This window comes from Protopterus annectens, chromosome 1.part0, assembly GCF_019279795.1.
Source record: "Protopterus annectens isolate FY-2018-M chromosome 1.part0, PAN1.0, whole genome shotgun sequence".
NCBI lineage: Eukaryota > Metazoa > Chordata > Ceratodontiformes > Protopteridae > Protopterus > Protopterus annectens.
In genome coordinates, this window is record NC_056725.1 from 1426106731 (window position 1) to 1426119311 (window position 12581).

Here is a 12581-nt window from a genome sequence, read left to right on the forward strand (position 1 = left end):
GGTGCAGAAGACTTGACAGAAAAGGGGAAATGAAGACAAGGCTGACTGTATTCTTCTTTGGATAGTATGCTTATTCAAAGTCTGTTTCAAGTATCAGACCATTGTGTTGACAGTACTAAATAAAACTGTCTGAAATAAAAGATTTCTGTTACAAGGGAGAAGTCCAACACTTCAATGCTAGGTTCTCCCTTCCACTCCCTTAATATAATGAAGTTCACAGTCATCCTTCGGATACGTTTAACAGTTTTATGAAAGTGGGCTTCTTCTTAAATGGTACCTGCTTAAACACTGAAACATATTTTCTTCCGGTGGAACAATAACTTTATTCCCAGGCTGCATTAATGTCAAAGTCAGTTTTATCACTAAAGAGCTTGTGGGTGCAGTGAATCAGCAGTTCTTTACTTATGGTTAACAAGCTATGCAGCCATGCCCGTCTGAGATGCAACAGTATTTTGCCACAGTCTCTTGTGTTTACTTTTACAAGATTCATTTCAGTTAAGAACACCAACCTTGACTCGTGTCCTAGCTTGAAAGGTATAAATGAAACTTATGCAAACACAGGGTACTTAGCCCTATCTATTGGATTTCCTTTGAGATAACTAATGTCGCACAGATCATGATAGCTATGCTGTTAATGAGATCTGTATTCTGTAATTTCAGCTAGAGTCATATGCTCTTATTACTAAGTTCTGGTGTTATAATCACAAGCTATGAGGGAAATGGCTTCTCTGAATAAGCAAGCATACATTTCTATGCACTGCGAGAAAGGAAATAGCTCTTCCTCTTTTGAAGAAAAAATTACGGTTGTGTAAGAACTTACCACAATAGATATTCAGATAGATCACTGTTGCAATTGGGAAGTATCCTACCAAGGAAACTGCATGTGAACAGTTTTCAAAAGCGTAGGCACCTTTTTGCACTGTATGTCCAACCTATGACCTATGCATAAAACAACTTACAAATACATAAAGGACGTATGGGTGAAAAAATCCTCAGTTTTCTTGCCCCCAGGAAAATATTAATCTGAGGCTAGTACACTAGGAAAGGAGTCTCAGATATAGATGGATAAAGGAATAGGGTAAGTAAGGGTCCACCTTGGCCAAAGGAAGACAGAAAATAAGAAAAAAATGGGCGAATTAAGGTGGGTACATATACTGCATCAGTGATCTATTTGAACAACTACTGTTATGGTATGGTCTTACACAACTGTAATTTGTTCTTCCGTACATCACTGTTGCAGTACTACTGACAACTGGGAAGATTCCCAAAGCTTTGAGGAGGCTTGAGGTATAATACTTTAGCCCAGTATTCCTGATAAAATGGATCTAGCAAAATCAGCTCTGGTCCTTGAAAAAGCACAACTCAATAATGTTTAGTAAACATGTGAAGGCACAACCAAGTTGCTGCTTCCACAATGCAACTTGAATCCAGTCCCTTGAAATAAGCTCCAGAAGAAGCAACTGTTCTACTAGAGTGAGCTTTGATCTGACCTTGGAGAGATTTTTCCATGAAAAGAGAATAAAAAAGAAATGTCACAAATAACTCTACCTGGAGATGCTCTTGTTTAGCAACTGGGAAGCTTTTTTTTTTTTTTTTTTTCATAAAATGAAACAAATAACTAGGTCAGATTTTCTGATGGACTCTTTTGTCCAGATAGGCCCCTAGTTGCCTGTATTCCTCCAGTAAATGAATTACTTCCTCTTTATTTTGAGGGTTAGGAAAAATGTAGGAAGGTTAATAGACTGATTTGGAGACATTTAAATTATCACTTTAGGCATAAAAGAAAGATTAATTGTTATCCTATCTTTAAGAAAACAAACAAAAAAATGGAGCATATAAAAGTTTGTAACTCTGATACTCATTTATCAGATGTTAATGCCACAAACAACAGTATTCCAAGTACTGTACCTTAAAGATATGGAAGATGCTGGTTCAAGAGGTGGAAGGGTTAGTTTTTCCAGGACATAATCAGGTTCCATGGAGGAGGGATGGATTTTGTTGGAGGCCTGATATGAAGGATACCTTTAGGAATTGTAGCATGAAGAAAGAAGGGTGTCTGTAGACTAGCAAGCTGCAGTGACTGACAAATTTCTCTTGAAAGACGTGAATACCTGCCCTCAGTTAAGCAGCTCACACAAATATTCAAGGATAATAGAGCTAACCAGTTGATAATGGTCCTGTCCTCTGTTGTGATACCAGATTTTTTTTTTCATTTGGAAATGAAAGACTTCTTTGTAGTGGGTTTCCTTGCCTCCTTTATTACCTGCAGCACATCCTCCTACCATCCAAACAGTCAGATTTAGAGGTTTTAGACTTGGATAAATGAGAGAGCCCTCTTGCTGTGTGAGCAAATCCAAGTGAGGAAACCTGTGGTGACTGTCATTTGCTAGATGAAAGAGAATGGAAACCCAACATTGTCTGAGCCAAAAGGGAGTCAACAGCCCATTTTTGGATTGCCTTTTTGAACCTTCAGAAGGAACTTTGGAAAGGGAGGAAACGCATATAGGAATTTTGCTTTCCATGAGATTGATAAGGTGTCCCATTTTCTATAATTCCCTGCATGGAGCTCTGGAGTTGTCCATCAGAGTGAAGACAATGAGCTCTATCTGGGGAATTCCTCACTGATGAATAATTTGAAGGAAGGACTCTGTTCAACCATTCATGAGGGTCTGTCTTGGATTTGCTCAGACAGTCTTCCATTATAGTTATCTCTGATGGGATGAAAGTTGCTTGGAGAAAGAGCAATACCTCAAGTTTTGATGTCCAGCCTGCACACATGGTAAGACTTTGTCTCTCCTTGTTTGTTGATTTACCAGATGACTGTAGCATTGTCCTTTAGGACTTGTAAAGCTACTCAAAACTATAGCTGATGAAGAGTATGCAGTGCAAAGATCAGTGCTTTCATCTCCTTTATGTTTATGTCTGTCTGTCTTGCTTTGATCGAATCCTTCACTTTCATGCCAATTAATAAAGATCCCTAAACCAGGTCCAAAGTCTCTTTCGAGACCTCCTGGTGGGAAGATGGGACCAGAAATTAAACACCTGGATTGACTGCTATCTGGTTAATCCACCATTGGATTTTTAGGATTTCTTTCTTTTGGAACTGCAATAGAGGAATTAAGAAGGACAGAGGGTGGTAATGTGCCCAAATCAATCTGAGATACTATTGAATATCTCTCCTATGGAGTTTGGCAAAGGAAATAATCTGTATTTTGATGTCATGTCTCCAGGGCTCTCAAAATCTTGTGTAGAGGTCACTTCTGGATTTGAGAAGCGTAGAAAGTAAGAAGTCAGAAAATGGATTTTTTTCAGGCCGGAAGACCATCATGCAGGAGGCATTCAGCAGACATCCCAGGAACACTATGCTTTTAGAAGGTTAAAGGGTAGATTTCTTCACATTTAGAATGAAGTGGAGATGAAGAAGCAGACTGATTGTGAATTTTAAGTTCTGTACTGCTTTTTTAGCTGAAGTAGCTTGGATCAGAAAGTCATCTAAATAAGGGTGGGTTTGGATACTCTGGAGTCTGCAGAATGCTACCAGAGACCAGACATTTTGTAAAAACATGTGGAGATGTAGAAAGACCAAAGGACAAAGCAGAAAACTGAAAATGCTATCCCAAGGCATAAAATCTTAATAATGTTTTGTGATTTGGAAGGATAGGAATGTGAGGGAAGGTGATTTGAAATACAAGGTAACCGAGTAAGCTGGTGGGGGGATCATAGGAAGCTAGCTTTGAGAGATAGCATCTTGAATTTTTGGTAGTTTCAGAAATGTGGTTAGGGTGGTTAAGATCAAAACAGGCCTCTGTGTCCTCTTTTTTAGCACTAGGAAGAGTTTGGAATAACACCACTTTCCTTTCTGATTGGCAGGGACCAGTTCTATGATTCCCAGATGGCATATCTCGTTAGACTGGAAGAACCAGGTGTTGCTGGATTGAAGGGATCTGATGTATACCCACTGGATTCAGAGGGAAATTCCAGAGAAACGTGTACCCATTCTGAACTGATGTTTACTGTCAGAATCTCTGATGTTATTCAAAAAACAGAGGAAGGCAATGTGAAAGTCTTCCTAAAAGGTTGGTAGGGTGTTGGTTGAGGTGAAGAGGGGTAGGCGCAGGAAGGGAAAAGGTAGAAGTTGCAGTTTTCATCAGCAAAAGATCTCTTGGGTTCCTTAAAATCTGACTTGGGTTTCTTCTGTCATTTTTTTCTTAGAAAATGTATTTTTGTTTTTGCTGTGAGTTATGAGCCATATGGTAAAATGGACTTGATTCTGAGGGATAGTTCCTCTCTGGAACATTTGAATGGGGAAATTCAAAGCTGTTTGAAACTGCATTATTTTCTCCTTTTTTTGCAGTGTTTGGAAGATTTCAGCAGAGGCTCGTTGGAACAAATTATCTTTGTCTAGAGAGGCAGTCAAAAGCTTTGACTTCGCATCATCATTGGATTGGAGACAAAGCCAGGTTAACTTTTTAATGGCACAGCCAGTAGCTGTTGTTCTGGAAGAGGCATCTGCAGCATCATAGCCACATTTTATAGACAGTCTTGCTACTTATGTAGCCAAACTGAAAATATTCTGCAAGCCAGTTTTGTTTTGTTTTCAGAATCAGGGATATTAGAAATTGGCTTATACATCTTGTCAAATTCAGACAAAATATCTTGTGATGTGGATTTCTTAATTTATGGAATGAAAGAAAGAATAAGTGGAGCAGGTAACTATACATAGCCCTACTATCTTTATCATTTGGTAAAGCATTAGTAAATGGCAAAAGTTTAGATGCCTTATCAGATTCCACTGACATCACAGCTGGGGCAGAGGAAGGATTTTTATGCAAACATGAGAATCCAGCACTTTAAAAATCCTAGGTACAGAAACCTGTAATTCAGGAGAAAGAGATGCAAACAGGAAAGTATCTGGCAAGGCTTCCAACAAATATGGTATTGCAACTGACTTAGTGGTGCCTGTGCAATAAATCATCATATCTTCTTTTGGATAATTGATGCAGCATTTCATCTTGGAAGGAAAGCAAGTATCATTTTAAGAATAGTGTCACCAAAGCTCAGCTGTTCTTGACAAGAGTCAGGAGACGGAATGTCTTCATATTCTTACGCACATCCTGTAGAAGACATGATTGGAGAGGAATTGGCCAGAGACTCAACATCAGAATTTGAAGAATCATTATTGCCATCTTTTTGAGGCTGGAAAATGGACAGAAAATTGATGTGGCTTAACAGTAAGGCTTTAAAGTGGCCTTAAGAAAAACTGTACCACTCCTGTTGTGTTCTAAGAGTGACAGGAAAGAAAACATTTAGTCTTTCTGCTTTCTCATTTCTGGATTTCCAAAGAAATGATGCAAGAAGCAGCAGACTCTGATGTACCTTCATAAGGGTACTTGGTACATTCTCTCAGTTAAGACTCCGTGGGATACCTCTTGGAACCTCAGAAATAATCAGCTGAGGTACTCTTTTTCACATCAATCTGTCTGGTCCATCAGAACTTACATACCTAAATTCTGCACCTTGTTGGCTTCTGCACAGTTCTCTACAAGAGAAACAGGAGAAGTAGTCAAACCATCTTTGGGCTCATCATGTGCTTCAACAGAGATGTCAACATTTGAATAGATAAAAATAACTGGAGCCTTTAACTTCTTAGGCTTTTGATGCTCCTTAACCCATCTGTTTTTAATGTAAATGTTAAAAAAGCTAAGCAACTTCTGATAGTCTTTGGGACAAAAGTTTTGACAAACAGTGAACATACTATAACTATGTTCAGAAGTCCCAAACAGAATAGAATGGGGGCACCTGCTCACAGCAGTTCCATTTCTCTCTCCTAGGACATGAAATACAATGATTTTTTTGCACAAAAATCAGGTAAAATAGGAAGATCCCCAAATGAGGGTTCTTATTTTCCCACAATGAAGGAAACTTGTACTGGCCATAAGGTTGACAATCCACAATAACAAGACTTAGTTTTCCTTCACAGGCTGGCAGCAAGAAAGTTGAGGATTTTTATGCTTGTATGTCCCTTAAATTCTCTAAGTACCAGCACTTTGTCTCATGCATAGGTTGTAGGTCAGGCATAGGATATAAAAGGAAGTTGCCCATGTTTTTGCAAACTGGACGGTCATATGGTATTCCTGGATACTTCCCATTTGTCAGGGATACTCTAATGATGATCTAACAAAGAGAATCCTGCCTTTAACTCTTCTCTGTACACAAATTATGGAACCATCTTCAACCTGCCTTTTTTTTGGTAAGATTGAGAAAGTGGTGTCTCAACTTTTTTGTAATCAACCATGACTTCTTTAAGGACTTTTTGTCAAGTTTCAGAAAGGGGCACTGCAATGAGAGATCATTCATAAAACTGAGAAATTATCCTTTTGCAAGAGATGGAAGAATCTCCTTGATCTGAAGACAGTACTATATGATCATAATCAGCAATATTACTGAACACCCAATGGGTTATTGTAGACTTTAAAGAACTGGCTTATTCTGTCTTTCCAGTTCTTTGGAAGGAATGGATCAAGGGATTCATTCAGGTGACTTTTCACTGTGTCCATTAGGGTTCACTGTCTCAATAGTTATTTGCAATCTATAGGTTCATACTAGGCTATATGCCCTAGGGCATTTATAAGCCTAGCCAGAGTGTGTTTGGCTTTCGACACCTATTTTAAATTAATTTTGCTATGCCCTTTTTCGAGGTTAGTATACTGTGCCTCTGTCTAACAGTGACACAGAAGTGATACCCGGGGTAAACCTACGATCTCCCATCCACTCATCAAGATTCCTCTTGAAGAGAGTCAAATATGGGACTCTGCCTAACCTGGACTGGGATTTTATTCCAGAGTGAAGGGAGCCTCTTGGTTATGAATCTGTCCCTCCAGCATGTCCTATTTATTTTAGTGCTGAGGTTCAAGTCTCTCGAGCGCGTGGCTCGACAGGATTTGGATTTTCTGAGGTGCAGCATGTCCATTAATTCCGGGTTGGACATGGCTTTATACGTCAGGCACAGATCGCCTCTGAGCAGGCGGTATGCCACTGAGTAGAGCTGGAGTTTCTTTAACCGGGCAGCATATGGCATCTGTTTGAGCCCTTTGATCCTCTTGGTGAGGTACTTTTGGGGTCTTTCCAGTTGCTGCAGGTGTCTGGTAAGGTACATCCCAAAAGGGGCATTGTAGTCAATTATGGGCCTGATGAGGGATGAGTAAAGAGGCATGATGACTTCCCCTGATCTAGATGTGAATCCCTTCATGATTAGGTGGGCTATATAAAATGTTTTTCTAACCACTTTGGCCACGTGGTTGTCAAATGAGAGATTGCTATCAACTTGGGTCCCCAGGTCCCTAATTACTTCTTCTGTACTTAATGGATTACCACCTATGTGGTAATTTGTGGGCACTTTTGTTTTTGCCAAAGGGGATGACTATACACTTTTTGGCGTTTAGCTTGAGGCCATGGCTCTGGCACCAGTTGTCTGCTTCTATGAGACCCTTTTGGAGGATGCTTGTGTCGGCTGGAGAGTCGATTATGGCGCCCAGTTTGCAGTCATCTGCGAACTTGGTCAGCCACAGTCCTTCCGTGTTGGCCTGTACCTCAGATAAATATATACCGAACAAGAGAGGTCCCAGGACTGAGCCTTGTGGGATGCCACTTGTAACTGGTTTGGAGTCTGACATGGCTCCAGCAATTCTAACCATGTGGGTTCTGTCCTTCAGCCAGTTTGCAACCCATCTAGTGACATGGGGGTTTATATTTAAGCTGGTGAGCTTATCTATAATTCCCGAGTGGGGTACTGTATCGAAGGCTTTTGCGAGGTCCAGGTAGGCTGTGTGGACCACCTTCCCCTCGTCAATGGCCTTGGTGACTGTTTCAAAGAAATCGACCAGGTTTAAGTGGTAGCATCTGCCCTTAACAAAGCCGAACTGGGTAGGATCCAGTGTCTGTAGGTCCCCAATATCTTTATTTATGAGGTCCATGATGATCCTTTCCATAGCTTTGCAGACCAAGCTAGTCAGGCTTATGGGGTGATAGTTTCCAGGATCCGTTGAGGCACCACCTTTGTGGAGAGTGACCACTGTTGCTGTACACCACTATTTGGGTACATAACCTGTAGTAAGGCTGAGATTGAACAGTAGTTATATGTTTTGGTTTAGCTCTTATTGGAGTTCATGTAGGACGCAGCACGGGACACCGTCTGGTCCCATTGATGCTGTGTTTTTTGCTTTGGAGAGGGTGGCTCTTACCTGAGCATCTGAGATGTCAGGGGGGCAGCACTCTGCTGGGATAGATATTTGCCCTTTTGGTGGGGAGGGGGGAGAAGTTTGCGCTGATCCTGTTAGCTAGCATGTTGGCAATGTCTGTGGGTTCGGTGTATTTTTTGTCATTTTGGACTAATTCTGAGCATATCTGGGAATTCCCACCCAGGTTACTAACATAACTAAAGAAAGCCTTGTGATTATCCTTAGTGGCCTGTGCAATTTTTCTCTCGAAGCTGGCCTTAGACGATTTTGTGAGTGCCTGTAGTTTTTTGCTAATACTGATCAGAGATGCCTTCCCTTTTTGGGATTTTGCTCTATCATGTAGTAGCTTCCTCCTTCTATTGTATAGTTTGTTTATGGCTGGGGTCTACCAGACAGGATGTCTGCCTTTGGAGGATTGGGTCTTGGTTTTATTTGGGATTGCATGATCCATGCATTCCTGAAGGTGTTCATAGAATGCGTTTATAAAGGATTCTGCGGTCTGGGCCGTATTTTCCACAGGCCCGGGAGCTTTGAAGGATTCCACCTCAGTTTTGAGGAGTGTGAAATTTGCTTTAGAGAAGTTTTTCACTGTGGTTTTCTGGGCAGGGGTGGGGTCGGGATGTGAATATCCAGTGAGATTAGTTTATGGTCTGATCTTACCAGTGAGGGATACACTTCTGGTCTGGAGCATAAAGTCCCCATGTTGGTGATGATCAGGTCCAGTATGTTTTCCCCTCTTGTGGGAGTGGTAACAAGTTGTTCCATAGCATTTGAGTTTATAAATTCTAGGAACCTTCGGGCTAGGGTGTTGGAACTAGAGTAATGCTCCCAGTCTATGTTTGGGTAGTTGAAGTCGCCCAATATAATGGTGTTTGGAGAGACCTTCATATTTTCCAGTGTTCTCAGGAAGGCCGAGTGGGGTTCCTGGGTTTGGGAGGGTGGTCTGTAGCAGGCTATAAACTGGAAGACAGTTTTACCCACTGTTAGTTGCACATGGATAGTCTCTGATGCTTCGTGCTGTGCCACCAACCTGGAGGTGTGGGTTTCTTTGACGAATATTGATTCTCCCCCTCCTTTTGTGGTTCGGTCCAAGTTTTGGGGCCGAAAAGCATGGTATAAGGTATAACCTGGTAGTGCTGGGGTGCTCTCGGGAGCCTTGAACCAGGTTTCTGTTACTGCACAGATATCGATGTTCTCCATGCTAAGGAGAGTTTCGAGTGCGTGCATCTTGAGGTTTAGACTTCTGGCGTTGAGTAGTATTACTCTTAGTTTCTTATCCCTTGTGATACCTATGGAGGTGGGTTTGTCTTTTGAGCCTTGCCTAAAAAAGGCACTATGGGGGTAGCAAGAGTCTTTGCCAATATCCGAAAGCCCAGGGGTGACAGGTGCAAGCCGTCCCTAGCGAAGCATCGTGACTTGTCGAGCATGTCATCCCAGGCTGACAGGCATTGAATCCCCTTTGAATGACACCAATACTTAAGCCAATTGTTGAAATTGATCATCTTGTCTTCATATTGTGGCATCATTCTTGGTGAGGGTAAGATGCTACTCAAGGTCAGGATCATACCGGCCTGGGCTACATGCTCAGAGAGCTCCTCTATGTCTCTTTTCATGTAGTCCAGGGAGGTACGTCTCAGGTCATTCACACCAGCATGGACAATGACTGAGTCATATTTGTACTTGCCTTGGAGTGACCTGAGTGCTTGTGTTATGTGGCGGATCCTAGCGCCCGACAGGCAGCTCACCGTGACCTTCTCCTTGTTCAGCCTGGTGAGCGGGACGTCAGTGTGCCTGACAACAGAGTCACCTATTACAAGTGTATCAGGTGTGTTGTTTAGCCTTAAGGGCTGTGACTGTTCGGCACACTGGCTTTGTGAGCTATGTGTTGCACGTGTTTTGTTTTGGGGTAGCGGTTGCTTGGGTGTCTGCTTTGGAGGTCTCTGCTGCTTAGGCAGATTTTTATTTAGAGCCTCGAGTATGTTTTTGTGTGTTTATGTGTTTGGTTTGCTGTCGTGGTAGGTCTATGTGAGACTGGAATTTTAGTGAGTGTGGTTTCCTTCTCCTCCTGACTGGTTACGCTAGTACTGAGTTGAGAGAGCTTAGCCTCCAGTTTGGCTATATGGTTGCATCTCTCACATGTGTTGGAATTTGTTGGGAGGAGGAGAGGGTTGTCTGTGTACATGAGGCAGTTGTAACATTGCCTCAAGATTCCCAGATTCACCAGCTGGACCGGAGAGGAGACTGACAACTGACCTTTGGACATGCTAGAATATTATTGGGAATTCCTTTATAATTGAAAAAAAGGGCCAATGGGGAACAAGGTACTCAAGAGGAGTTTGTGAGGGTGTAGTGCTTTTAATTTTTTTAGTGCTGACTTATATAATTGCTTTAGTGAGCAAGTGCCAGGTAACTTAAATGTAATGTGTTACAGGTAACTTAAATGCAAAAACGACAAACAGTAACTTTCTTTCAAGTGAAACAAGGAAATAAGTACAGTAAACAATGCAGATATCACTAGGGATCCACAGAAGTGCTGAAAAGCCGCATTTTAGGTGGAATTAGCTTTTCAGGGAAATAAACAAACAAACAAGCAGCATACAAACAAAGCTAGATTCAGTTGGCCTAGATCTAGTCTATGCTACAGCAAACAAGGTGCACCAATTACACTAAGAAGCAGTTCAAATATGCAGGCACTATAAGCCTTTAACCAGAAATTCCCAGCTCAGAAGGGCAGAGTCCAGCCTCTCCTCCCACAAGAGTGCAGACCACGAACCCTCTTAATGTAAAATAACTGGCCTGAAGCCCATGTGCTTAAACCAGAACTAATACACTTTTAGAATAACAGACACTGAGCCCTCAATCAGCAGTTCCCAACTTAGAAGGATGTAAGCTACCTGCATCTGGGACTGTGCATAAAATGGTATGCCTCATCTCAACTTTATATGTATAATACCTATATTTGCCCGTTTACCATCCATGCATCAGATGGTACTGCCTACAGTCAGTATGGCTGCCTAAATGACATGCTAGACTGGATGGCAATGAGCAATTTTAGGGTGAATGAGTCTAGTTTGATCAGTTGGTTGTAACTAAGCTGAAATTACACATGGTCAAAAAACATGGCCAACAGCAAAACAGATAACTTTTCTGTAGTGTGGCAAAGCACACCACATCAATTGTGAAGCAGGCTATATAAACCATGCTTCCTTCTACATAATGTAACCAATTCAAAGTTTACTCCACCTCAGAAAAATAAAAACTCTCTTAATGGTTTTGCTGCTGGACACTTTTACCAAGATGGAGTTTCTGACTAAGCTGCATCTAGCTGATCAAACAGTTTCAGCAGTGAACCCAGTAAAAAGTGAAGTTTTGATAGTGTATGTTGTTACATCCAGACTCGTAGCCTTCTTGTCCCTATGGGATGAGCACCAGTGGAATAGAACTTAAGGTGGTAGGTAGCTGGTCGGGTATGAGATTCAGGATACATTACTAACAGTGATCTGGAACTATCTTAAGAGGTTTTGACTGTATTAGACTGCCTATTTTTATGTAAAACAGCTTTCTTCCCAATGAGACCCAAAGATTTCTTTAATTGGGTATACACTCATGTAATCTCTCTTTTGGGTTACTATAATGCCCCATATCAGTGATACTGAATAAGCTTATGCCTGAAGTTAATGGAGCTGTGGGATTCGCTCCCTCGCATTCTCCTATAAGGAATTTAAAGACTCGGGGAACACTGAGATGGGCAAGGAGTCCTCCTCTCCCTCTCATTACACCATTCCAATAACCCTTCCTATAGAGAAACACTGATTTTAATGAGGTCCAGCACTGGCTACCATGGTCTGACTACATATCCAGAGAAGAAGGCAGTGAAGCCATGAGTGGAATACATTATCAGTGGTGTTATTTTTGGCAGACTGAGGGCATCCTGGCTCTACCCTGTGGCCTAAAGGAAGACCGGCACCATTTATAAGCCTTCAGATAGATGGTGTGAATAACCAACCAAGCATCCTTTGAGTCCTATGTAATCTCAGTCTAACAGCTCTCTGACCACAATGTTTTCTCTTCTAGAATCAAAAAAGTCAAATGTTCAGGGCAGGTGTTGCAAGAGAATATACTCTATCACAGTGGGGCTTAAAGTATTTTACTGCTCATCTCACTCAAGGATGACCTCATCCAGACTCTGTCTTTAGATGCACTGTCTGCGGTAAATAGTCAGAACACTGGTCTCCCAAGTTATGCTTACCATAGCAAGGTTCACATGTAATGAGCAAAGATTAAGCGTTCTGTAAAAAGAAAGTGATATAAAAGATTCCACACAACATACACATTACAGAACAG

General features: G+C 41.5%; 1 protein-coding gene across 1 annotated transcript in view; it reads right to left on the reverse strand.

The window, feature by feature from the left end:
* Nucleotides 1-12581, reverse strand: part of NT5E (5'-nucleotidase ecto) — a 1444398-nt gene that overhangs the window by 896701 nt on the left and 535116 nt on the right. The window lies entirely within an intron of this gene.